The sequence below is a fragment of the Coturnix japonica genome, chromosome 30, assembly GCF_054131305.1.
Source record: "Coturnix japonica strain WE chromosome 30, WE-NBRP24, whole genome shotgun sequence".
Lineage (NCBI taxonomy): Eukaryota > Metazoa > Chordata > Aves > Galliformes > Phasianidae > Coturnix > Coturnix japonica.
Window position 1 is genome coordinate 832956 of NC_140692.1, and position 25379 is coordinate 858334.

A 25379-nucleotide genomic window follows, 5' to 3' on the forward strand; every position below is an offset into this window, starting at 1 on the left:
AAGAAAAAACTACCCGAGTGAAGAATGGAAATATTTGCTATGTTTGACAGGGGAAGCATGATTAAAAAGCACTGACGCTGAAATAATGACTAAACTCTATCAAGACTAACACACACACCAGCTCATACCACAAGTACGTACCACAATTTGTAATGTGGGTAAGAATATATAAAAGCCATCCTGTCTCAAGGCACACCTTATAACTTGTGGCTATTACCATTAAAAAGACATTTCCCAGAATATCTCACAAGACTCAAAGAGGTAGAGTTGCCTATCAATGCATCTCTGGAAATGGGCAGGAATTTAGCCCTGCCAGCAGACGCCCCTACATAACCATCACTTCTCTGCTTGCTTGCTCAGTACTCTCTTGAAATTCCCACCCTACACGAACTTCATTAAGAGTACTTCAACCAGGTGTAGCTTGGGTCAGAACATATTGGGATCCTCCCTTGTGCCTAATTCAGTGGCAGATGAGAGCACTGTCCCTGTAACTCAGGCCTGAAAGGGTCTTGTGGTCTTTCTGTCAGGTTTCAGAAACACACTGCAGAAAATGAACTTAACAGCCCCATTCAAACATGTGAGGTCCCAGGCAGATCAGCAGCAGTGAGGTGAGTCTGGCCCTCCTGGGATCGTTTCAGTGCCCCTCACCTCAAGGCAGCACCTACTGCATTATCCATGAGGTGCCAGCATGAACATCAGAAACAATGTAATACAACTTTCTGATCATAGAATCACAATGTTGGGAAGGACCTACAAGATCATCTAGTCCAACTGTCCTCCCATTACCATTGCTACCACAAGCTATTAAACCATATCTCATAGCTCCTCATCCAGACGCCTCTTGAACACTGCCAGGGACGGCGACTCCATCACCTCCCTGAGCAGCCATTCCAGTGCCTGACCACTCTTTCAGATAAAAAGTTCCGTCTTATGTCCAGTGTAAACCTCCTCTGGTACAACTTATGGCCATTTCCTTGGGTCCTGTTTGTTGCCTGGGAGAAGAGGCCAAGCCCCTCCTCATCACAACCTCCCTTCACAATGAAACCTTCAGGCTGGAATCAGATAACCCCCCTCTCAGAGACAGGCTCCCAGGTCTGCATATAAGAGAAGAGATGCTCTGCAATTTGATATTCCCCCAATCAATGACATTTACATGCCTTTATTCACAGACTCCTTCTGATTGTTTTTTTATAGCCCGCACCAGTACCCATAAAACCCCCAGCCGAACGCTGATCATCATTTATCTTCCCTTTCGCTCTGCCAAACACCAGAGGTAATTTCTTAGTCAAAAGATAACCTGCTTCTCTTTTTTTAATTTTTTCCCTTCATTTCTACATAATTTCTGAACACCTGTGCTTTATGTTGTACTGCAAAACATCAGGCAATTAAAAACTTAGAGAACAAGTGAAAACAAAGCTGTCTGTATACAGAGAATTATACATTAGACAGTAATGGCTACACTGCAGCCATGAGCTAAGACATTAATTTACACGTGTATTCAGCGCTAAAAATTGTTGGGATTTTTTATGTTTAGACTTTAAATTCCAAAGTAAAGAAATTCAAAAGTGAAGTACCCATGGCAACCTTAATTCTATTCATCTTACCCTCGGATGCAGCATTTGTTCAGCAATTACATACTCCTGAGTAAAGCTGTGCCTCCCAGATGATGGTAAAGCAAGGTTAAAGAATTCTCAAAATTAATAAAGTCCTCCCATACACTTGTAAGATTTACAGCTAGGGGCATTCTAAACATTAAAAAGGAAGAAGAACTTTCTTAGTCTTGTGTAGGAAAAACATGTTAATTGCCATCAAATAATTTTCATCTCCACTACACTTTTACTTTTCTTATTCCTTTTCACATTGCCCTCGGTCTCTCAGTGTGAGAAAGAAGCAGCATCTTAGTCATCACAGCACTGGACGCTGGGTTTCTGCGTCTTGGTATGTGCTCCAGTGAGAGCTGAAAAGCAGCATTTGCCATGATCGTTAGGGGATTTTTCCTAACTTCCCCCACTGAATGTTTTTATAATGATTTGTTTAAGTGAGTCAAGTATCATGAGGATGTTTAAGATACAGAGAACCACATCATAAATTCACAGGAATTTTACTATTTATTTCTAGCCTAGTTTTCTAATAGTAGTGTGCTGATATATTCATGCTGTCTGTCCAGCAAATGTGCAAACTGCAAGTCCTCCCCTATCATTTGAGTTCAGTAGCTAACTTCACCCGAATTTGAAAGGGGAGGGTATAGCCTCTAACATAACTGAGTTCTTACAAGTTTAGTGGATGCGTAGGCAGAGTAGAGAAGACAGAAATCAGCACAGCCAGCAACACTCCAGAAGAGAGACAAGCAGAGCAGAGCCGTCTCCCATTCTGCTTTACAGCAGCCAGGTGGCATTAACATACTGACAATGCAAGGCTGCAGGTCAGCCATGGGGTTACTGCAGTAGTGCGGGCAGGAGGGACAAATCACGGGTTTTCCTATTGGCAACATTCTCCAACGCTGCCAATAAGCAAGATTTTTCAGCCATACTGTTTCCTCAGAAAAGTCTAATGCCTCAGCGGATTGAGGTGTTCTCAGCTAAGGGGCACCGTGCTTGATGGAAAGATTTATGTAGCCACACAACAAAGGGCAGCAGAATGAGAATGTTAGGGCAATTGATACACTTCGAGAAGGGGCTACAGATTACAGAGTTACTGCAGCATTCATCCCAGCAGACACACAAGGCAGCAAGAGAAGACCACTACTCCAAATACACTGCTAAGGCTGAACAAAGAGTTGTATTACTCAAAAAAAAAGTGCATTACTAATATCACAATCATATTAGATAAAAAATAAAATAACAGGATTTTCACTTCTCTCTGCTGGGAAAAAAAGAAAAAAAAAGGAAAAAAAAGGAAAAAAAAAAAAAAGAAAGAATAATATTCAGCATTAACTCTGACAATGACAAAATGCATTGGTAATAATTAACATAGTCCTCATTGTAACTTTAGTGACAGTGTGGGAAGTTGCAACTGAAAAATACTCCTCAGCCACCCAATATTCCACAGGACTCTGATCGCAGTTTGGGGCACATAGCAGCACTGCTCCAGAGTCTCAAGGAGCTCTTAGATGGCCCAGTTCCTTGAGAAAGAGCATCTGATACTGAGAAGTATTTTGTGGAGATCTTACACATGTAAAGAAATTTCAGTCGTGCTCAGAATCTAGATAGGTCACATCTACATCTGTCTTCTACAGTCAAAGCTACAAGCTCTTTCTGTGGGCGGAAAGAGCTATGAGCAGCCCTCACTATACACCAAAGAGTAAATGAGACCAAGGAGTACACAGAGAGAAACCCATCTCCCTTGCTTCAGCCCAGTGCCACTCAACAATTCTGAGCAAAGGTGTCTTCCAAGAGGACTGCAGGTAGGAAGCAAAGCAAATGAAGTTCTGTATACTCGGACACATTTCTCTCCTAATAACAAATATTTGAGGCCACAAATGCCCATCTCTTCCCCATCCCTTTATCCTCATGATGGGTTCCCACCTAGTGGGACCAGGCTGTGCTACTCTAAATTCTGCTTCAGCCCCCTCAGGCCCAAGAATTGTTCCTCTTGGATGAGAGGGACATTTCCCTCCTGAGCCTTCCCCAGCCTCCTCTCAGCAGCAGCTAAATCCTACTATTGGCCCAAGGTCAAGAAGGACCTGCTGGGGATCTGTTGTGCTAACAGGAGGCTGCTGGACCATTATCCTTGTGATGTGAGGGACTTCCTTGCCTTTAAAAGCCATGCAGAGCCCGGAGACTGCTCGCAGCCTCAATAAGATGGGTAGTTGTGTGGGCTGTTTCACTGGAGTAACCAAGGAGAGGCACCGGAAACCTGATGCAGGAGAGTAAACCAAAAAGCATGGAGATCCTTCTGAAGGTAGACAGGTCAGCTAGGAAGGGCATACAGCAGAGGAGGGTGGAAGGCAGCAGCAGGGAGAAACTTAGAGGGCCAAAGCCAGGATAGGATGCAGAGCATTAAATGTTCAATGGAGTTTCAATTTGAAACCCCCACTTCCCATTGTGGTTTCTTCAGCCATGCCCAGAGGTTGTCCATCAGTTGCTTCTCAGGACAGGGTACATAAGCACTCTCCAGGCACACAAGAAAATGAGTTTCTCTCACAAAACACAGAGTCCATTACTCTCCAGCAAACGCATAAGACTCAGAAAACGCTACCTTGGCTCTGTTAGCAAGTTTATCAGTTTCAGCTCTCACAGAAGCCACACCATTCACATGAGCAGCAGTGCCATTCTCAGACATTTTGTTCTCATTTGAAAAGGGTGATGCTACAGGCAGCTCCAGCTGATGACAGTTGCCAAGCTCTGCGTGCATCACACCTGTGTTCTGAAAGAAGCAGCACTTTCCCCAAACAGGTGAAGAGAGGGAAGCTCACACATCTTCTCTGCTAGCCATCTAGCTGTTAGTGTAGCTGCAGCCCATTCCTCTAAAGTTCCAGTAAAGAAAGCATGTTGAGAGATGTCCTACAGATGAGGCAGCACCAAAGGGGGCTGCCTTGATTAAACCAGGTTGTTCTGCTGAGAGTCCTCAACGCACGCTCTTGGTTATGGCTGTTAGAGCTGCAGCAGGGTGACATGAATTGCCTTTTATCTAATTGGAAAACTCCCACAGAGTTTAGAAGTACTCATTTAGACAGGCAAATCAATAAAGGAAATGGTAAGTGTGAGAATATAGTGAGACTATAGAGTCTATGTGGGTCCTGTATGCTTCTGCTTTAAAAAGGTTAACTCTTGCCTTCAAGAGTTTACTGCAATGCCAGCACTTGGAAAACAGCAAAATGGGTAGGTTCTACCCAAAATTTCAGTGAGTAAGTTGGTGGCTGTATATAAGGGCAAGACAACAAGTTTTCTGTTAGAGACCAGAAATTCAAGAAGAGTCACAGAAATTCAGAAGACACTGCAGAGAAGGAGGGAGAGAGGGAAAACTAATCTTAAATGTTACAGCTCTGAGGCTGGCAATGAGATCAGAAGTTTTATTAAAAGGAAAAGGGAGCAAAACCTGATTTGCAAAATAGTAAGGGCTAGAGCTGCATTTCTACGGAGTTCTGCTGTCACAAGGAACATTGGGATAAGGGAAATGAGCAGAGAAATTACTCCTGCTTTCTCACCTAAGAGCTTTCCTTGTCCTTTCACATCCACCTTCATCAGGGGCTCTGCAAATCCCCACCCACAGAGCCGCTCCAAGACTTCAAAACCATTAAGAATAGTTATTTAGTTGCTTAAAAACTCTAGGTTTCAAGGAAAATCACAAGAAAAAGCCCACAGTTCTTACAGTTGCTTGGTTTAGAATTAGTTTTGTTTTTCTTATTTCTCTCTGGCATTCCTTCTCCTAAATCTCCAATCACTTTCACAACAGGCTTATGCTGAGTAGCTTCAGGTAGCTGAGGAAAAAAAAAACAACAACCTGTTTAGCAATGTAAGTTATCTCTTCTCCCACCAATGCTAATAGGAGTTTTGTGCATAAATCAGGCACACACTGATGGGAGGAGAGATCGTGAAATCTATGTCTGTTTTTTTATCCACTGCAGTGAGGGTTTTATTCTCCTCTAATTTACACCAAAATATTGGTCTCAGGAGGAATACTTCTGACACACCTGGTATAAGACAGAGGAGAACTAGGCCCATGGGGTGATAGCAGATAATTCAACATCTTCATCCAGTGACAAAAGGCAAGTATATTAGAGTACCACAGACTGACTCATAGTGGCTTCTTAGAAGCCAACAGCATGGGATAGGCTGGGATTCATGGTCCAGCCTCATCCATCCTTGCCTTACCATCCCTCTTCTCCACTACAGGCTGGCAACCACACGTTCAGCCCTTCCACACATCACAGACATACAGATAGCCTGGTACTGCCTCACTGGAGGACAACTGGTTAGAAAAAAGGTCTGAGAGGGAGTAGACAGGACTGACAACCACTTCAGACTGAGTATGAAACCTCTGCTAATAACCACTGCATGAGGCACGATTCCACAGAGCTCACTGTGTATTTTTCAGTATGGGACTACTAAAACAGGACATCCCTTGCTTCCTTCTTGCTCCTACTTAGAAACATCAAGAAAGTCTTCATGCAGTGACCTCTCCAAGCCAGTTCTAGGGAAAGAGAGTGCACAAAACAAATGTAACACTGACCATTTTTATCTGGCAAAATTCTGATGCCTCTGGACTGCCAATAGCATCTTTTAACATTGGCTTTCATGATGCCCTCCAAAATATCTGGTAGGTCAGAAGGCAGTCACCTCTGCCAAACACATATCAGGGTTTGCAGCATAGGTCACTGAGGCCAGTATTTCTTTTTCCCTAATGTGGGTAACTGGAGGCAGAACAAATGTCTTAAGAGAGAAATATCATGACCAAGAGAGCCTAATGGAATACAACTACAGCTGGGATGATCAGGAGCTTCCTAATTGGCATATAAGTGCACAAAAGTAATCTTTTTGGGAGAAGGTCTACTTTCATAACAGTAGACCTACTAAAGATTGTGAGAAAACACTCTGTTTTTTAAATATATATGTATATTATCAGGATTTTATGTAAGGTTTTATATATGTATACGATATATGATAGCTTGAATTCCTTTGTTCATGTTTTCTTTAAAGCCAAAGTTTTATTGATCAGCATTAACAAGCAAAAATAAACAGCCTCTTTAAAAAAAATAAAAAGGTACTTTTTATTGTACTTATGTTCAGTTGGAGAAGGAAACACATAATAAAATTAATTGATTTTTCATGAGTTTCGTTTCTTACTGACAAAGTGCGTATTTTAATAAGGACTTTATCTCCCCTTCCTTGATCCTACACTGAAGTCATGATCCCGTACTTTGGACATCAGTCTGTTGCCATGGAAATGATCATAATATCGCTCAAAAAAATGAAGTATTATGATTTCACTGCAGGATCAAGGAGAGATAAAATGATAGGCTGCAAGGGATCAAGTCTTCAAGCTGCAAAAGCCTTAGTTACTAACAAAAAGAACATTTACGAAAAACGTCCAATGTAAATTCCCTTACATCTTGCAATGTTCAAAAATTATTTTTCCCCCTATTTATTTTTTAAAGCACTAATTTCAGAGATCATAAGCACTCCGTTTCTCTTCTTTTGATCTGCGGTCCCACCCTCAATTTGAAATGCACCTTTTCTATGAATGAATCCTGGTCATCTTTCATTCCATTCCTATTCAGTGCCCACATAGAACCTTCCCACCCAATGTGTTGTACCACATTATTACTTAAAGGACTAACATTTTATTCAGAAAAATTAATGCAATTGAAAACAATCATTTAGTTCGGGTGATGTGTGTGATGGGAAAGGTTGGCACGTGCCAGATCTTACTTCGAAATGGAAACAGTACACGGCTAGCATAACACAGATATCATTAAGTTCCCTCTAAGCCTCAAAGCACATACTTTTAGACACCAAGTATTCCCAGTACTGTAATTTACCTCTAAAGAGGTAAAATGAACCCTCCTGTTCATTTTCACCATCTGCCACAGCACTTCTTCGTACTTGTTAAGAACAATGTTAGATCTTTTCCGAGAAGTTCAGGGAGCCAACCCGAGAACACACTCTTCAGAGATGTCCAGGCCACTTTCAGATGTCACACAAATCCAAAGGTCCAGACTTTGAGGCCTTCTCTTGTATCAAACACTTACTGAAACCTGAAGCTTCGTCCCCAAAGGCCTGCACAGATGAATTAAAAACTCAGAATAAGTTTTCAAAGTCTCAAATTTTAATGGCTCACAAGGGGACCTGCAGGAAGGTAGGTTCTACTGTACTTCACTGATGTCATTCCCGATAGGAGCAACAACATCACAAGGGCAACAAACACACTTTGAAAGACTCCAGAAGAGAGTTGTGACCTTAATAATTTGCTTTCAGGCCTTATCTGTTTTGACGAGCTCTGTTCTAGTGACCACTTTGAAGGGTTGCCAAGAGCCAGAGAAGGGAAGAGAACAGGTGCTGCTAACAGAATTCAACTTTAGACTTTGAGCTTTAACAAGCATGACTTTCTCCCAAAATCTGTCAGCTTTGGCAGCTCTCTTAAGAGCTCCTTTCCACATATCCCACATCAAACAGTTTCCCCTACAACCCTGTCACAAGAAGAAAATAGGATTTGTAGTGGTAACAGACAATACAAAAGGTGCTGGAAGAAAGATTAGGGAGAAAGGAGGAAAAGAAATGGTTGAGATAAGAGTGTTCTCCTTCATGGGTTCTCTCATTTTCTTTGGGATGGAAAAAAAAGTCTTTATTTTGAACCCCAACATAAACACTTAAACATAAGCATAAACAAGCTTATGAGCTTGTGATTGCTTCTGAATTCACACGAATACAGCTTGAGTTTCTCAACATTACTAAATCTTCCAAGTGAGAAAGCCTAGAGCATCTGTATTACATACCAAAAGACTATTCACTCCCATTAAGAAATCACTGATTTTTTCTGCCTCCAGATGTGTTTTAAGCTGCTGGGAAGCCTCAGAATTGAGCAGATTAATGCATTCTAAATGTCATTTGACAAAGGGCACTGCCGCCAATGGTTCATTCACACTGTACGGATTTAATTATCTAAATGAAGTACACTCCAAGAAGTGCACGTTGGGCTTTTTTTGTTCTTTGCAGTTGTGTTTTATTGTTGTTTTTTCTGTTATCTTTAAAAACAAAAAAACACTCCACTTCAGTTTGTATTTTTCCATTCTAATTGAAATTAATTTCCCTGGCTGTTTTATTTTTGAAAACACCTGGAACAGGGCTATTATTTCAAAGAGGTAATTATGAAATTAGAAAGATAACTACGATACTTACTTCTTTAATTACGGATATAAATAGGGACTTTAATGCAGAAATTGCTTACAGACATCTTCCTGGATTGCGCTGGAAGAAAACTGCAGAATCTGCTGCTCATCTAATTCCAAGGAGATACGAACCAAGATGAAATGAAGAGGTTGCTATATCTGCTGGAGTTCTGTCTGAAACTCTGACAAGGCCCTTGCCTCTCATAGTTCTGCTTTGGCAACCAGAGCAAAAATTGCTGGTTTTGGTTTTGCCACACAGGAGTGTGCTAAAGGAAGGTGACACTGGTGGTGTTTAAGAGCAGGTGAGATAAGCCCACCCCAGGCACAAAATGGCCACAGTTGGTGTGGGGCTGCCCAAGGCCTTTGGGTCTTCTCCCAGGCCCACAGCACTGTGCATTTGGGTCTCCAGACCAGGAACACCCAGCATAGACCTGAGAGACAGCAGCAACACAGCCAACAATCAGAGCTAAGTGCAGTTATTCACCAGTCCTGTTCAAAGCCCTCTGTTATTTTAGCCGGCCGTAGCAACAGTGATAATTAGGCACTCTTAACACAGCACAGTGCTTTTCAGAAATCAAGGCCCTTTCCTCCTCCACAAGAGCCGTGTCAAGGGGCAGCTTCCACTAGTGCTGGCTGCTGACCCCTCTCTGACATGACTTGATCGTTTGCAGTTATTGATCTCAGCTCTTTTTTCTCCCAAGCCACCTGCCAGGTAATAAAAATCTGCATCAGAATGCAAGGCACACAGGGTGCTGAGAGCCAGCAGCAACATTTGTCTTACAGACCTGGAAACCTGGCAGTGTCGATAGGGGCCAGTTATCACAGCGCTGTGTGATCTTTCTGCTGAGGCTGTAAATAACTTCCATCAGCATCCGAATAGGGACAGAGAGAATCTGCCACATTAACTACAGAAGCGAAGTGCTGCTTTGTCAATGGCAGAAGACACTGTTAAGCAACATAAACAGCGTTGACAAGATCTCTAAAGACTCCCTGAGTTTAAAAGGGAAGGTTTAGGATGCTGAACTTTTGATGCACCATCATTAATCGAGCCTTGCCTTTCTTCTGAATGTGTTTGTATGCATGCCCAATGCAAGCATTTCAAAATGTTTTAATTGAGTCCTATAAGGGTACATGACATTTCACTCCTAGTCTCACTCAGATGGCAAAATTCTGGATCCTTTTGCTCTCCAAAGCACCTCCATATGCCAGTGGAAACAAACAGATCCACTGTTTGAGATAAAAGCATGTGGGCGCTACAGGGATCTGCCTCTTTTCCTACTTACTCTTTCCTCCAGTGTGCAACCCCAGCAAGTGCTTTACATGGCTTTGTACCTGCATTAAGCCCCACCTTCCAAAAGCCCACATTGTGCCAATTTTACACTGAAAAGTCAGTGTAGTAAGCCAGCATAATGATGTAATAAAAGTGATGAAGAACTAGAGTTAGTGCCAATGCTTTTGCCAAAGAAGTAAGGCTTACAGATCTGACTGACTGCTTTTCCTATTCCCATTCCAGATCTCTAGCCCTGAATGAGCTAAAGTAAGCTGCAAGAGAAGACAGATTCAGTAAAAATTAGGCAGAAAAATAAGGGGGGGGGGGAGAAATAAAGGCAAACTCACAACAGCTGTTCTTCAGCGTGGCACACAGATTTACACAGATCCAAAGTGTGGAAACCAAAGCAAAACAAAGCGAAGGTCCATGCTTACAGAAGAAACTAGTTAGTCTGGGTCTTTGAGGGACAAACTAGACCATACATTTTACAAGGAAAACCCAAACTCCAAATGCATTTTGCTAATCCTCAGACCTTCAAAGATCTTTCCTGCAGTTCTGCCTGTCTCATCACCTGGAGTCTATTAAACATTGTTCACTGAAGAAACTATTCGTCATGAGGGTGAAATTTGCTGAATTTACTAGTGTTTTATGAATCTACAAGAACCACAATCTAGAAGACACATCAGGACACCTTTGATCCCATTTTGCTACCTTACATAAATCAGCTGTAAGCTCAAAGGTGGAGTGGTTTTGTACAGTCTCTTCATTTTCAGCAAGATACATTGAAAGTAAGCCTGGAATATGAACGTATTTTTATGCCAAGTGTATTGGCTAGCTTTGGGAACTGATAACACACGTACCAGACTTCCATTTCATCTCAATTTCTTTTATAGATAGTGATTAAAGCCTGTTGTAGTTAAAGGGGTTTCTGAACGCACATATAGAATGATTCAGTGGTTTCGCTCAAGTTTTTGGATGACAGTGGTCCATTCTAATACCACTAAGCTCAGGAGGGATGGGGCAGGGGAAGAGGGAAGTAAACTTATATTTAATCTCCATGAGTAACTATCTCTCAGTAATTGTCACTGAAGCATCCCTGGTGGTGTAGACACAGAAGTTGACAAGACAGTGGGCTTTTTCCTTATTAATACATTCAGATCTAGAGGACCTTTTCTTGCTATCCCAATCTAGTCCCTTTAATAAACAGTAAATTATCTGTTTAGAAATAATCTTTGCTTCAGTCTAGTTGTTTAAAGCATTGCATCAGGAGACATTTTACTCATCTTCTTACTTCAGATAGATCTACGATGCACAGATAAATGGATGGTCATATATTTAAGGAAGATTTTAAATGCATTTTTTAGTAGATGTCAAAAAGGATAGCATTTTATAACCAAAAAATGAACACTGGAAAAAAACAGAAGCAGACATGCTGAGAAAAGTCCAGTCTGCTGTTTTTGTAGATCACACAATAATTTGACATAGGTTAGGAAATTTCTTTTAACCACTGTCTGTGCCTCCCTTAAACCTTAATGGAGTACAAAGATTACCTTCCAAAACTTAGGACCGCATATTACTTAAGCTTTTCTGGCCAAGTTTTTTCCCCTTTTCTTCAACGTGATTAGAAATATGAAAAGATTTGAACCACTGGAGCTAAGGACTGAGTTCTCCTTTACACAAAAGTAAAATGAGGCAGAACTCCAAAGAGAACACATCTCCAAAACTGAATAGATTGCACCAAACAATCCTTATCTTGAGGTTATGTTTTCCTACTGAAAAACAATAAAAAAACTCACTTATCTAACAATTTCAAATGGGTAGCTTATGAGATCCAGCACTTTGGGGCCACAGAATATATATATTTTTTAAATGAACTGAATTTATGAAAGTACTTACATTGCATCATTACTCTCAGAGCTAAAATCCTTAACTTAGAATAGAGACTTGAAGCTAGATTTGCTCCTAAAAGCAAGATTTTTCTGGGGAATGTAGTTATTAGTTATCTCCCTGGAAAGTTGCAACTCAGAAAACTTCACTCAATTGCAGCCTTTTCCTGGAAGAAATTAAGCTCCTTATTCATTTTCTTATTTGACTGGAAATTGTCATATCTGAAATTATTCTTCAGAGCCTGCCCAGGAAGGCCACAATGGTAATGGTGCAAAGCCAGGCTGGAATGAGCGCAGCTAAGGCTGCACCCCAGCTCTTCTTTCCATTGTCTCTCTTTAGGGAGATTCAAAACTAATTCTCCAAAATGAGCGTTGCAGACACCTGCTTAAATGGAAGGCACCCAAAGCTCTGCCTCTTGAAGCTGTGATACCATGCAGGAAGGAACCCTCAAGACATCAAGGACTCAAGTCCCTGCCCTGTCCTCCACAGAACCTAAGAGGGGTATCTTTTCTGTATTCTGTTACAGAGGCATGCAATGCCAGTTTTTTTAGTCAAGAATCCTCCCACCATCATCCCCATTGGGAAAAATAAAATAAAATAAAATAAAATAAAATAAAATAAAATAAAATAAAATAAAATAAAATAAAATATAAAAAAATCACATATAGCATTAGTGGAGGCCTCTCCACCAAGTACCCAATCCAGAACCAGTAGAAGCAAAAAAAGCACCTTCTCTCCTAGACTTTTTACTCAGATGTAGCAAAGGAGTTTCCTACAGCCTGTCACCTAATGCAGAACTCAGCAATGATGAAGTAACACAAATCAGTATCACCCAAGGATTCTACCTTGTTTATCATACAAGATCTACAAATTCTGCAAATTTAGACCGATTTCAGTAACTGCATCTTCAAAAGCCAAGATGGTACACATACTACACTGTCACATTGTTGCATGACCTCTAACACCCATTGTATTTCAAATTATTTTCCAGCATTACTAATGCTGAAGAGCACATATTTTCAAGTTCTCATTCCCTTTTTCTTTTGAGATACTTTGATGACTCATATTACGAAGTTTTATTACAACACAAGTATGATTCTGCTCTATCAACACTTGCATTCAAACTGGATCCCCAGTGAATTAAAAGTCATATACTTCACATACAGCTGCAGAGCCTGATACAGCTCCTCTACTGAAAACTGAGTCACTTCCAGATGAGACTTGAAGCCAAGACAGTGTTCTGTGCACACACACACAACCAGACACAAAGCTCTCCCAGTTTCAGCACTATTCTTTTTATAGGCATTTTATAAAATCATTGAGCTTTGTTTTTTTTTAAGTGACATTTCTGACACCAGCAGCCAAGAAAAAAAAATAAAACTGAAGTTAAAGCTGTTGTTCTACATTTAATGTGCTGCATTGTGAGGCAACACGGGTCACACATCTGCATCTGTCACTTTGAAATGCGTCTGGCAGGTCTTGACAAAAAACAAAGATCAATAAGGTAAAAGGCATAGCTGGACATTACAAGCAGTGCTGGCCATCACCGCCTGGTCCCCAGGCTGACAACACTTGTGCACTCTGTGAAATGTCCTAAGTTGCAACAAAGCCTCCTATGCAAGCATGGTTTTTGTTTTAGTTTGGTTTTCTGTCTTTGTTCACTTTTCAAAGCTCATTCTAACATGGTTTCATAACCAAAAAAATAAAAAAGATAAAGTTTCTTGTTTTGTATAATTTGGCTTCCTCAGATTTGCTAATTCTGCTGAATTCTCCTAGTAACTGCCTCACTATGTAGCACGCAGCAGAGGTCTGATACCTTCCCTACTGAGACAAGTAGCATTGCCTTCTCCTTTGGGCTCTCCATACTCTTCCAAATTATTCTGATTGATATAGACCTCGATCCATGCTAATTATGCAGAGCTTCCCTTATAAAGTGTAGTTGCCATAGGAACAGTACCGGGTGAACAGGTGCATGGAAAGCTGTGATATATTAAATGACAGCTACCCTCTGCCACTGCGATGCAGACTGCCATTCTCAGGGTTTATTTATAGCAGGTAGTAATTAATCTGTGTGAATCTCATTTCATTGCGAAGGAAAAAACAAAAACGCACAGAATCATTAGCAAGATTCCTAATTACATCCATACCTTTGATTCTCAGAATTTTGTTGCCATCAGACAACCCTAACACAGAACTACTGGATTATTATTTGTGTGGAGCTGTCATTATGAGAAACTCTAAGCTGTCGCCTGTAACAAATACCTTCTTACAGCTACCACATTAAAACTTGCATTAGCGTTGCTGCAGTGGAGCAACAAAATAGTTTTTACCCTTTAAAAAAGTAAAGAAACAAAAAGGAGATATAAGCTTTAGTTGGCTTTTAAATGGAGGCTCCTAATTCTGGAATGGGAATCAAGTGTACAGAAACCTGAATTTAGCCCAGACACCAACTGTTTCTGTGCCTGAAGCAAGCCCCTTAACCTCCGTTTCTCAGTCACTGTCTCTCAGGTGTTAGGTGAACTAAGAGCAAACAGTCTGAAAGCACTTCAAAGATGAAAAAACGACTCGTTATGCTATGAAAGGGATAAGCACTGTAATTTAAATGACTGCATGAAGTAGACTCATCTACCAGGCATACCAGGCATGACTCAGCCTGGTGTCTTAGAGCTGCTTGCGTAAAGTAGATAAGCTTGAGAAGACAAAACTAAACTACATTTTCTGTGGCTGATGAGAACAATGATTCTCATAGCGAGGCAATACTAGCACCAGGTAGAGTACGTGGATCTTGCCTGTGTCTCAGTTTTCATCCTCTTGCTTTCTTATTATTATGTTTATGATCACAGTTAGCAGCAAACACTCCAAGAAAATAGAAGTGATAGAAAATGATCACATTCTCAAAACACTCTTCTAAAAGTTTTGTCAGTACACACCTCAGATGAAAACATACAGTGATTCCCAGTCGCTGTTAGGGATGCCATTGGAAACATTCTTACAGGCAAGTGTTAGAATCACAGCAGTGTTATGGGATACCCTGCAGAACATTATTCTAGAAATCATGCAAAGGATCCACATCAAGATTTAATTTCAGCTACATTCCAAAACAGCATTTCGTTCGTGGTTCACCAGGTTCATATTAGAACCCTGTAGGCAACAGGTAAACTTGCAGTTCTAAGATAAAGCAAAAAATCACAATGATGTAGCAATTACTCATTTCTTGAATAGACCCAGTTAAATCACAGCATGAAAAATGAAGGCTACATAGGTATATGCCTAACCTGCTGGGAAATCCTCCCATGATAAAATCCTTCTTGAGAATATAAATATTTCACAGAAATGGGTTACACATGGTCTGAACCCTGATATTAATCGCTGCCTACTCAGACCATGACCTAGTTTTTAAGCTAAGCACATTCCACCTTTGCAACAGGCTCTACCAAGCTTAGTTCTGATGCTGGATAATACAGGGCAATAGAGAGAACATAACTCCTGCTATTGAGAAACTAAATCCCCTTTTACTGAGTCTTATACTAGACCTGCCTATATTTGATCAAATCCAAGAGATCTGATGAACATGAATTGAAATTCATTAGCAGTGTTTCCACATCATTATAGAAAATGAGGTCTCAGAACAATGGAAATGAGTTACTCTTGCAGACGAGACTGTTTCCACATCCAGGCTTGCGTGCTAAAGCTTTCTTCCAACTGGCCAGGAAGACCCACACCATTCTTAGTCTCAAGCAGATATTGCCCTGTTAGACCAGGCATAGCTGGAGAATGGGATGCTGTAACTTTAACTGCTGCTTGTATCCAGCATGAGTCAGGGACACTGAGCAGCCTGCAGACAGTTTATATGTGCTTTGTACCAGTTAAAATGTTGCTAAACTGGGCAAACCCAAACAGATTTCATCCTACTTCACGCAGCAAGAGAGGCCTGAGTATTAATGCAAAACTTTAGTTGGCAGGATATCAAACCTGAACCTCTCGAATCAGCTCATTGCTCAAAAATCCCCATTCAGGCCAATTTTTTTCCTAAGTGTTCCCTGCCTAATTAAAGATCCCAACCTAATTCACAGGTCAGAATTCCTCATGTTTTCCTACATCTGCCACAGGCCTCAAAAAATGAAAGAACACAGAGGCCAGCTTGGCAATTGGGAGCTCACATCTACTGGATGTTAACATGTAACCTCACAAGTTTCATCAGTTCCTTCAAAATCACTTCTTTTATCCCCAGTACCTGAATTGTCAGCTAGGAGAAGCTGCTGATAGCTTCTGAAGCTTACTGCATTACGTACTTGGTCTTCAAAACCAAAACCACATGGAGAACTGACCTTTGTAAACATGCTTTTTTCACTGTCTCTTCCTGATGCTGCTCCTTTGCTTACTGCACCTCACCATGGAGTCTAGTCCCAGTCAGACTGCAGCTTCCCCCAATAGGACCTCTCTCATTTTTAATCACACAACCACAGAACAGCAATAGTTCATAATGTAGTATATAACAGAGTTATGGTCAATCAAGGACATGGGCAAGAAAAGCACTGAATGGAAAGAGAAAATACTTCATTCTCCCCACCTCTCGCTAAGAGATGTTGGGGGGGAAAAAAAAAAAGACAAATTCTTTTACACCCAGGAGCTTGTCTTTTTTTTCCTTCCAACTCTACCCATTAGTTTAATAAAAGACAGTACTTGCTTTGCCTAATAATTATTAGGTCTAATGTCAAGAGAGTTAAGGTCTTAGTTAAACTCTATTTAAGCAGGATTTTAAATTTAAGCATGCAAACTTAGCACTCTTTACTGTGAGAGATCCCTTGTGTGCCTGTGTAAAAGAAGAAGGTGGACTGTATGGGTCACTGCTAGAACTCATTTAGAAATAGCAACCTGGATTATTTTTTTCTCCTCTCCCTTAGCAAAACCAGAAATATTAAAATGCAACACATGATTTCCACTAAGGCATTGGTTTTTACATGAAGCATATCAAGTACTCCATTTTGAACGCCTCCTCAGGGTCTCCCTTCTAAAGAAGCATCATGCAGTTCTAAGCTAAGGACCATACAACAGCCCTCTTCTGCAAATTCACATTCAGCTTGTGATTACTGTGTCACTTTTTCTAGGTGACACGACGTTTCTGCATCCAGAGGACAAGAGGAAAAGTTTTTCTGTTCTGCTAACGCAGGTTCCAAAGGTCTGATTCCTTATGAATCCATAAAAACAATCTCACAAGAGTTAACGCAGAATCAAAACTTATCACAGACTGATTACACCGCTGGGAAAATTGTCAGTAAAGGAAAAAGGGACCCACTATAATAACCCACATTCAAATTCCACTGCATGGCTGAAAAAGAGTCAGCTAGAATGACATCCAAACTAAACTTAGATTTGTGCAATCTGTGGAAAATACGTAATAGCCATCAAGGTTTGGGTCCAGCAAACTTCTGGACAATTAAGGAAACCTTTTGTTGTTGTTTTGTTTTTAAATCAACAGGATTAACAACACACAGGAAATGGTCTTTATGAAGAAATCCAAGGCCTGCCTATCCAACTGTCTGTACAATTCATTGTCCGGTTTACTTCATGCTAACTTTGTCTTTCAGCCAAGCCAGCAAAGAGTTTCTCTATAATATTTACAAGAAAGCTTCGTTTCATTTCAGTCCTTTCCCCCAATCCCAAAAGGAAACTTCTCTTTTCTTCATTGAACACACTCCCCTTTTACATTGCTTTGATAATTCCCACTTCATCGGCCTTTGTCAGAACTGTCATCTTTTCACTTCTGGAAAACCTTACTGGGATGTATCTCGGGACATGGCATCAGTGACACTTTAGTGACCACAGAGTTTGCTGTTGAATGAGCCCAACCTGCTGACCCTCAGATTAGAAGTTAGGTACCACAGCAGGTCTCTGCTAGAGCTTCAGAGCAAGCAGCAAAACAGTAAAACATCTGGTAGGGAAAGGAGAGGCATCATGAAATAGCACAAACTTTCAATATATGCAGAGACAGGAGGAAAGCTATCCATTGCAAATATTGTATCATTTCGGTTTATTTTCCAATCAGCCTCATCTTTCTCTTGCTTACCAGATTACTGCAAGGCACGGCTGCAGTTGTCCCAGGGCTCCCAGGCTCTGAAGGCAGCTTTCACTGAAGAGAATGGATTTTCCTCATAAGGATCCTCACCCTGCCTGGAAACTCTCAGTCAAGCATGCTCTGTGCGCCATGCACCCTGAACCAACTAGTTTAGACCATGCTTGTTTAGACAAAGAAAAAGGAAAGATCAGATCAAATTTCACTGGGATGTTTGAAGCCACTGAGGACTGCCAGTCCCACAGATGGCAAGCCTAGAAGAAACAACCAGCAGAAAAAATTAAGGGCACAATTATCTCAGAAGATACAATTGTTACAAGGTACGAGTGCACTGTATCCTAAAAATTTATGAAGAAACTTAAATTTATATTTATATACATGTATGTATGTATATACATATACATACATACATAAAATAGATATTCAAAGAGAAGAGATGAGAATTCAGAGCCATCAGCTGCTATGGGACATCGATAGTCCATTGTGATGCAATTCCTGATCATTTTAGCTAATAAGCCAATAGATTGATCTACCCATGCAATCCCTACAAACCCAGCTCTGTGCTCAGCAGGCATTTTGCAGAGGATATTGCATCTTTTTTACTGCAGCTTGAAGTAGATCAAAATTCAATCTCAGCAGAGGCACAACCAACAGCTGCTGCTCCCTAGCACAGAAAAAAGCCATTGGAGTGCTTTTCAAAGCTAACCTTCTCAAGCTTGTGCCTGTGACCTGCTCCCCTCTCCATTCTGACCTCACCCAGGAAGCTTGCCTTCCTTGTAGCACATTCATTTTGTCTCTTTTGCATGGGTTGTACAGGCTGCTGTGTTTTCTTTTCCATCCACATCTTCACCCTCATCCTTCCCCCTACCTTTTTTTTTACTTCTTTTTTTATACTGTGCAGGCAAGCTGCCAGCATTAACACTTTGGTTAAGGACTAAGCTCAATCACTGGCCTGTTTCAATACAAATCCCTGAGCTGCTCTCCTGGGGGAAACAGGTTCTTCACTCCCCACTCCTCATTCAGTTTTCCCTCAGGAAACACCCGGCAGGGAACAGGCAGGGACTGGCACTGTACCCCGGAAGGACAGAGGAATAACTGGCTCAGACACTGCCCTCAGACCCAATGCACCTTCGTTCAGTGAGAAATAAGGTAAGCAAATAAAAAAGCAGGGGAGAAGTTTCTCACTGCTTGCCCTACTCTGCTTTTGGGACATGCATCCAAATAGCTCAGAACTGTTCATACAAACACCTCATAGTGTGCACATCTCCATTAAATCAACACAGAAGCTTTTCCAGATAAATCTTCTCTGGAGAACAAACTTGGAAAACACGTGATTCTATTTCTCTCCTCACCTCATTAATTAATGTGGGAGCGTTGTCTGACTCCCACATCCAGATCTGCTGCTGAACTGGTCTCTCTGGGCTGCTCTGCACATTGAGGCTCTTCTCACACATTACCACATGCCTCCTGCTCATCGAGATTCAAGTGCAAAACTCACACATCTATTTTTTTGTCTGTTTACCGATCAAGACGAAGGTATCCTAAATTGACCTTTTCAGGAATTGCTGTCTTTAATACAGTTACTCCTCTAAGAAGCCCAGCCCTACACAACCCTATCAGAGTAGAGAAACAAAACAAAAAAGGGAGAGTGGTGCCCAAGGTTCATGTTCTCCTCCACCTGCATACAAACCATTCTCACTGGATTCTGTCCTTGAAGCAGCTTTTACGCCAGCCTGCAGCCCGCTGTCTCTTGGGCAGAGTGCTTGTACTTCCAAACACAAACACCTTCCAGCAGGAGAGCAACTCTCAGCAGTTCTCCTCTACTCTTGTTGTCTCAAGCATAGCAACCTTGTTTAGTATGACTGAATATTAAGACAGTCTTAAAAGCATGTTCTTATCTTCCTCCTTGCCCCACAATTGCTTCTAACTAATGTCTTCACTGATGTAGCAAAGTTATAAGCAATTAGTAAGTTCTAAATAAGGTGATTTGGCTTGCTGCAGGTTTTTGTTCTGAATTTAAAACTTAAGCATTTTTTCAGTGCCAGCCCGTTGCCTCCAACAGTCAAGACAAACAACCAAGGAGCGAGTTTTAGGACTGAGTCTCCCCTCACCTTAAGAATTCTAATCCACACCTTTTCACAGCACCCAGGTATACCTTGCCAGTGCCTGATTATTCCAGGTCACTCAAACCCTAGCTAGTGTGCGCACAACTCACCAAGGCAGACTGCTGGCTTCTTGCCCCCTCAAATCATCTTCCCAGCTCCAAGGCAGTCACAGGACACACTCAAGATGTGTTTCATGAATAAACTTGTTTGGAGTCACAATGCCCAAACAGGTCACAGAATTAGTCCAAGAAATAAACTGATGTGGGGCAGAGGGAGTGACGTCTTCTTTTTCACCCAGGTAATCTCAAGAGTCAGCTTTCCAGCACAGACCTGCAAACTGCAGCACAAGGCACCTGAACCACATGCCAGCTTTCTCCCTGAGGAAAATAGATAGCAGAGCCAATCCGACTCCTTCAGAGAAGAGCAGCTAGTCAGACAGAAGGAGAGAAGGGACTACTAAAAGCTGAGCCAATCCAGCAATAGGAAGCCAAGTCAAATCCATAAAGATATGTCCTTGGTTTTGGATTTTGGCTTGTTTTAAGGATTTTTCTCAGTGGTGTTCATGTTTGGTGAACTTTTTGTTGCTGTTGTTCTTGTGTTTTGTTTTTTAAATATAGTGTTCTTGAAGAGTTAAACTCACTCAAGTTCATTTTACAATGAAATCGGAATGTTTTAGATGGAAACAACCTCTTATAAGTGTAATCCTATATTCCTAATAAGCAGAATTAACAGTTCTAGGACCACTGTTCTCTCACACACTGTAATGGAGAGCATTATACCAGCAATGGACCATCTGGAACAACAGGCAGGGAGAGCCTTGGAGGATCAGAATGGATAACCATTTGCAGACTACATGGTTTTGGGGGAGTGAGACTTTAATAGCAGAGTGCAAGCATCTGTTTTCCCAGATACATGATCTGATTTGAACCATGACTCTTTGATACTGGTACCTACTGTTTTACTAGAGCCAAGTGGCTCTAAACAATGTCTATTCAGTTACTGCTAGAGAGAAATAAACAAATTAACAAGCTTATTTTCAATAAAGTTTTGAATTGGAAGAAGAATTTACTTATGTTGTGTAAATCTCCAGCTAGAAATTAAAATATCTGGACTTGGTTTAATTACATTTTGAATGTGGCCCCCAATAGGACTCTGTAACCTTTAGGGTTTAATAACTTCAGCTCATTTAATGTCCTTTCATTACATTACTGTAGCAATCCAAGAGTAAGGTTTGAAAACTAAAACTCTGTGCTTCCTCCTGGGCTTTCCCATATGTTCACCATCTTTAGCTTAGACTCCCAGGATACTCACGCCAAGTCTTACAAAATTGCCTTAGCAGAACAGAAAAATATCTTCTTTCACTTTATTCTATATACTTATTCTTTGTAGAGGAAGGAAAGGGGAAAAAAAGTTTGCCAAGCAATGCTCTGCTGAGTACCTACAGAAGATCCTGCCTAACTTCATGGAGAAAATCCAGGCAGCTCTCCTCATCCAGCCCCAGGAATAGGTCAGATAGCAAGGTACAGGCCCAAGACTGGCTGCTATGTTATGACCTGTTAAAAGACAGATTGCCCAACTTAAAACCTGCCACTAATAACCATGAATTTGAAAAACTCTGGATGAAGAGTCATAGAATTAACCAGACTGGAAGAGGCTTTTGGAGGTTGCATAATCCAACCATGCTCAAAACAGGGCTAACTTGCCCTAGTTGTAACAGCAAAGGACCCATTTGACAAAGTCTCCTACAGCACCTCCACTTCTCTCCTATGCATTATGTCAAATGAAGTGTTTTAGAATGTGGTTCTTGTGCTGACAGGCAGAATTAAAACATCTGGAGACTACATTTTCACATCTATGAACTCTAATGTCAAGGCAAAAATCATACTGGTGTGCAGGAAAGCAGAACCACAGAAATGCAGAGCGGGAGGCCAGTAGATGGGAAGCACCTCACTGCAGGAACCACTCTGTGCTGACACCACAGGTGGGCTGCACATCACTGAGCTTCAGAGCTGATGACTGTGATACAAACATCTACTCTCCCTCCATAATCAGTGGAAAGAAATAAACCTCTCAGGCACAATTAATCTGACCTATTTAAGTGTTGCTTTAAGATAGCAGGAATTGCACTCGAGAATCTACTGACTGTCCTGATGTGATCTCCACTGACTCTAAAGAGACATAGTTGTAAGGAGATGAATCCTACCCAGTGATTGCTTTTACTCACAGCAAACCTTAAAATAGAAATAATGTGCATATGTGAACAAAGCAGGGGTGGAATATACCTTTCAAAGCCAATACCACTCAATGGAGACTGTAAAAGGATAGCGTTTCTCTTACAGTGAATAGATACAAATCTGTACAAAAGACTATCTAAAAATACATAGACATACACTTATAAGTGTTTCTCAGAGTTCCTTTCAACTACAATTTCTGCATCTCCAGGCAGCTGTCCCCCTTCATTAACAAGTGCGAATACATATCGAGATGCCTCTGCTCCACAAACAAACTGAATTCATGCTTTTACTTTACAGGGTGCTTTAAGAAAAAATATATATGTGTATATATATATATATATATTTTAATGACACCTCATTAATTTTTTTTCCTAAATCCTGTTCATAATAAACTAATTTCTCATGGCCCAATAACAGTGTGGATAGGAGGATGTTCTCTCCATGGATTAACATCAGGACTGTAAGTCCCAGTGCCACAATTTGGCCATGCCCACACAGACAAGTACTCTTCCCTCATTTGCCACTAAGGAAAGATTAGGACATCGTTTAATTTCTAGACTGTTCTAAATCCAGAACTGCTAGAAACAGAAAAGACCAAGATTCTTTTGATTCAGAGCTACTAGATATTGGAAAACACTGTGAAATTAATGCAACAGCCCAGAAAGGGAATGCAGTACATGGAGTGCTAACGCACAGATATAGAGTCTGCTGGCATATTTTTTCTTGTCTAAAAGCAGCCATAAGGAAGAGGAGCTCTTCAAAGCTCAAAGCCCAAGAGGACATAGCAGTTGCAATGCTCCACTACGAAATGAGAAATGCATGCAGGACGTTTCAGCCCTATTGTGAACCTATTTCCTAAGAGAAGGTCAACTCAGAGAGGCACGGAGGGTATTCAAAAGGCAAAAGCTTTTGACCCACAGGAGCTGTTGCTATGCCTGATATGGCTCTGAACAAAGACAACTCTTAAATCCAGGTATTATACACATATAGAGCACTTATACTTGAGTGCATAAAATAGCCACTAGGGCAATTACCATTTAAAACCATAAAGGCAATGTTATAACAGAAGTCTAGTGTTGAACATCCTCTAAATATTATGGATATAAGTTAAGGTTTTAAGCCTGATACCTACTCCACTACAAAATGAACGTGAAAACTGCAGCACCAGACTATAATCCGACGTAGGTTTAATCAAGACTGAAATTTGTCACTACAGACCTACATTTAATTTAACAAATACATAGGTGAAACATCTGTGAATCTACCACGGCAAGTTTCAACTTGATGTTATGCGCCCCATGTTTAACACAGGCCAAAAAGACAAAGCTCTGATGATGGAAAGCCTCAAATCAGGAACAAACAGCTCCAGATTTGTATGGCTTTGTACTGCTGCCATAGCACCCATATATGTCATTTATGTATACAAATCCACTCATACACACTGCTGAGCTATTACCAAATCTTGAAAGGAATTTCCCAGCTGCACAAAAATGAACTACCACTTGGGCTAGCAAATGAATTTGTATGTGCAGCAATAACATCTGATTGATGTCACTGTCACATTCTCTTTAGTTTCAGAGAATTTGATAACCCCATCAGATACTGCTGCTGTGAGGAGAATCCCTATTTGTTAATCCAAATGGCATCTGTTACTGGAAAAAAGTAGAGACATCATTCCTCAAAGATGCAGTTCATATACTGTTGTTCATATATTCCCAGCTAGACATGATTTCAAGTACTCTGAAGATTAAAGAGGAGCTGTTTTGTGTTTCAATTAAGAAACAATTTGAATCAAACAATCAGCTTGCCTGCTCCTAAGGAATTATATTCTCGGTACATATATTTATGCCTACATAAATTACCTTTTGTGCATTCTCCTGAGTGTGTGTGGCATGTAGCTGTGTGTTGAGCTGCCCAGTGGGTGCTGGCAGACACCATACCTCTGTACTCATATTTGGGAGGAAGACGTACCAGCAACTGCCCCTAAGAAGTGTATTTATTGATGCTTGTACGCAAGTATGTCATGATGACCCATCGCTTCAGTTTTTCCTTCTGATCTCTTCCCCTCCCCTGCAAATCTCTGCTGAAGGCATAACAGTCCTTGAAGTATAGTTTTAAAGCAGATAAATGATTTCATTTAGGACTCGCCATAGATCCCTTTTTGTACCCAAGCTATCAAGACCAGACACTATCCTCTTCAATTCTGCTAAAAGAGCAGAATGATACAAGTACAAGAACAGAGGTAAAAGTTGAATATGACAAGATTCATGTTATAGTCAGACATCAATTATATTACAAAAGCATTTTCATTTGTGTCTCTAACAGCTCTAGAAATAAACAAAAGGAAGGCACATATGATTTAAAAGTTACATCCGATTTTTAAAAGCCTGCTTTAAAAGTTCTGATTCCTATAACATATGTAAGAGCATTGAAAGTGGAAGAAGCACATGACTCTAAATAAGTACATGAAGATTTAATGCAATACAGGGTAGGCAGTGTAACTGCCATTAGTGAAGTTGCAAGAGCAATTGACCTTATAGGACAATGATATTTTAAGTGTCTATAAACTGGTAGTAAAGATGTTTCAACATTAAGTGCCCATATAAGACTTCAATAATGTTTGCGGGGTTTTGTTTGAGTACTTCATGTTTTACTACACTGCATTTCTGGTAATAACAGAGCAAGTAAAACACAGCTTAAGATTTATAGCTTAAGATGGTCAAGAAATAAAGTCAAAGTTTTCTTTAAACGTAAATTATTTCTGCTCTCAAAAAATAACCTTAAATATCCATTGTTCACTATGCTCTCAATAAAGCAGTCTTTAATGAGACACTAAAATTTGTTTGTGGAGACTTGTTTTGTAACAGCACTGAGGACAAATCTATTCTAGCGTCATGTACAACCGTAACAGTGTTCCCTTTAACTTATCATCTTACACTACATTTTTAAATTAGAAAGACCAGATTATCTTTAACTAGCTAGT

At 40.7% G+C, this 25379-nt stretch overlaps 1 long non-coding RNA gene across 1 annotated transcript in view; it reads right to left on the reverse strand.

The window, feature by feature from the left end:
* Positions 1 to 836: 836 nt before the first annotated feature.
* The window catches only part of LOC146755748 (uncharacterized), a 33007-nt gene continuing 8464 nt past the window's right edge, over positions 837 to 25379 (reverse strand). Inside the window, exon 4 of the long non-coding RNA XR_014937925.1 lies at positions 837 to 7718. This is a non-coding gene — a long non-coding RNA (uncharacterized LOC146755748). The remainder of the gene's footprint in view (positions 7719 to 25379) is intronic.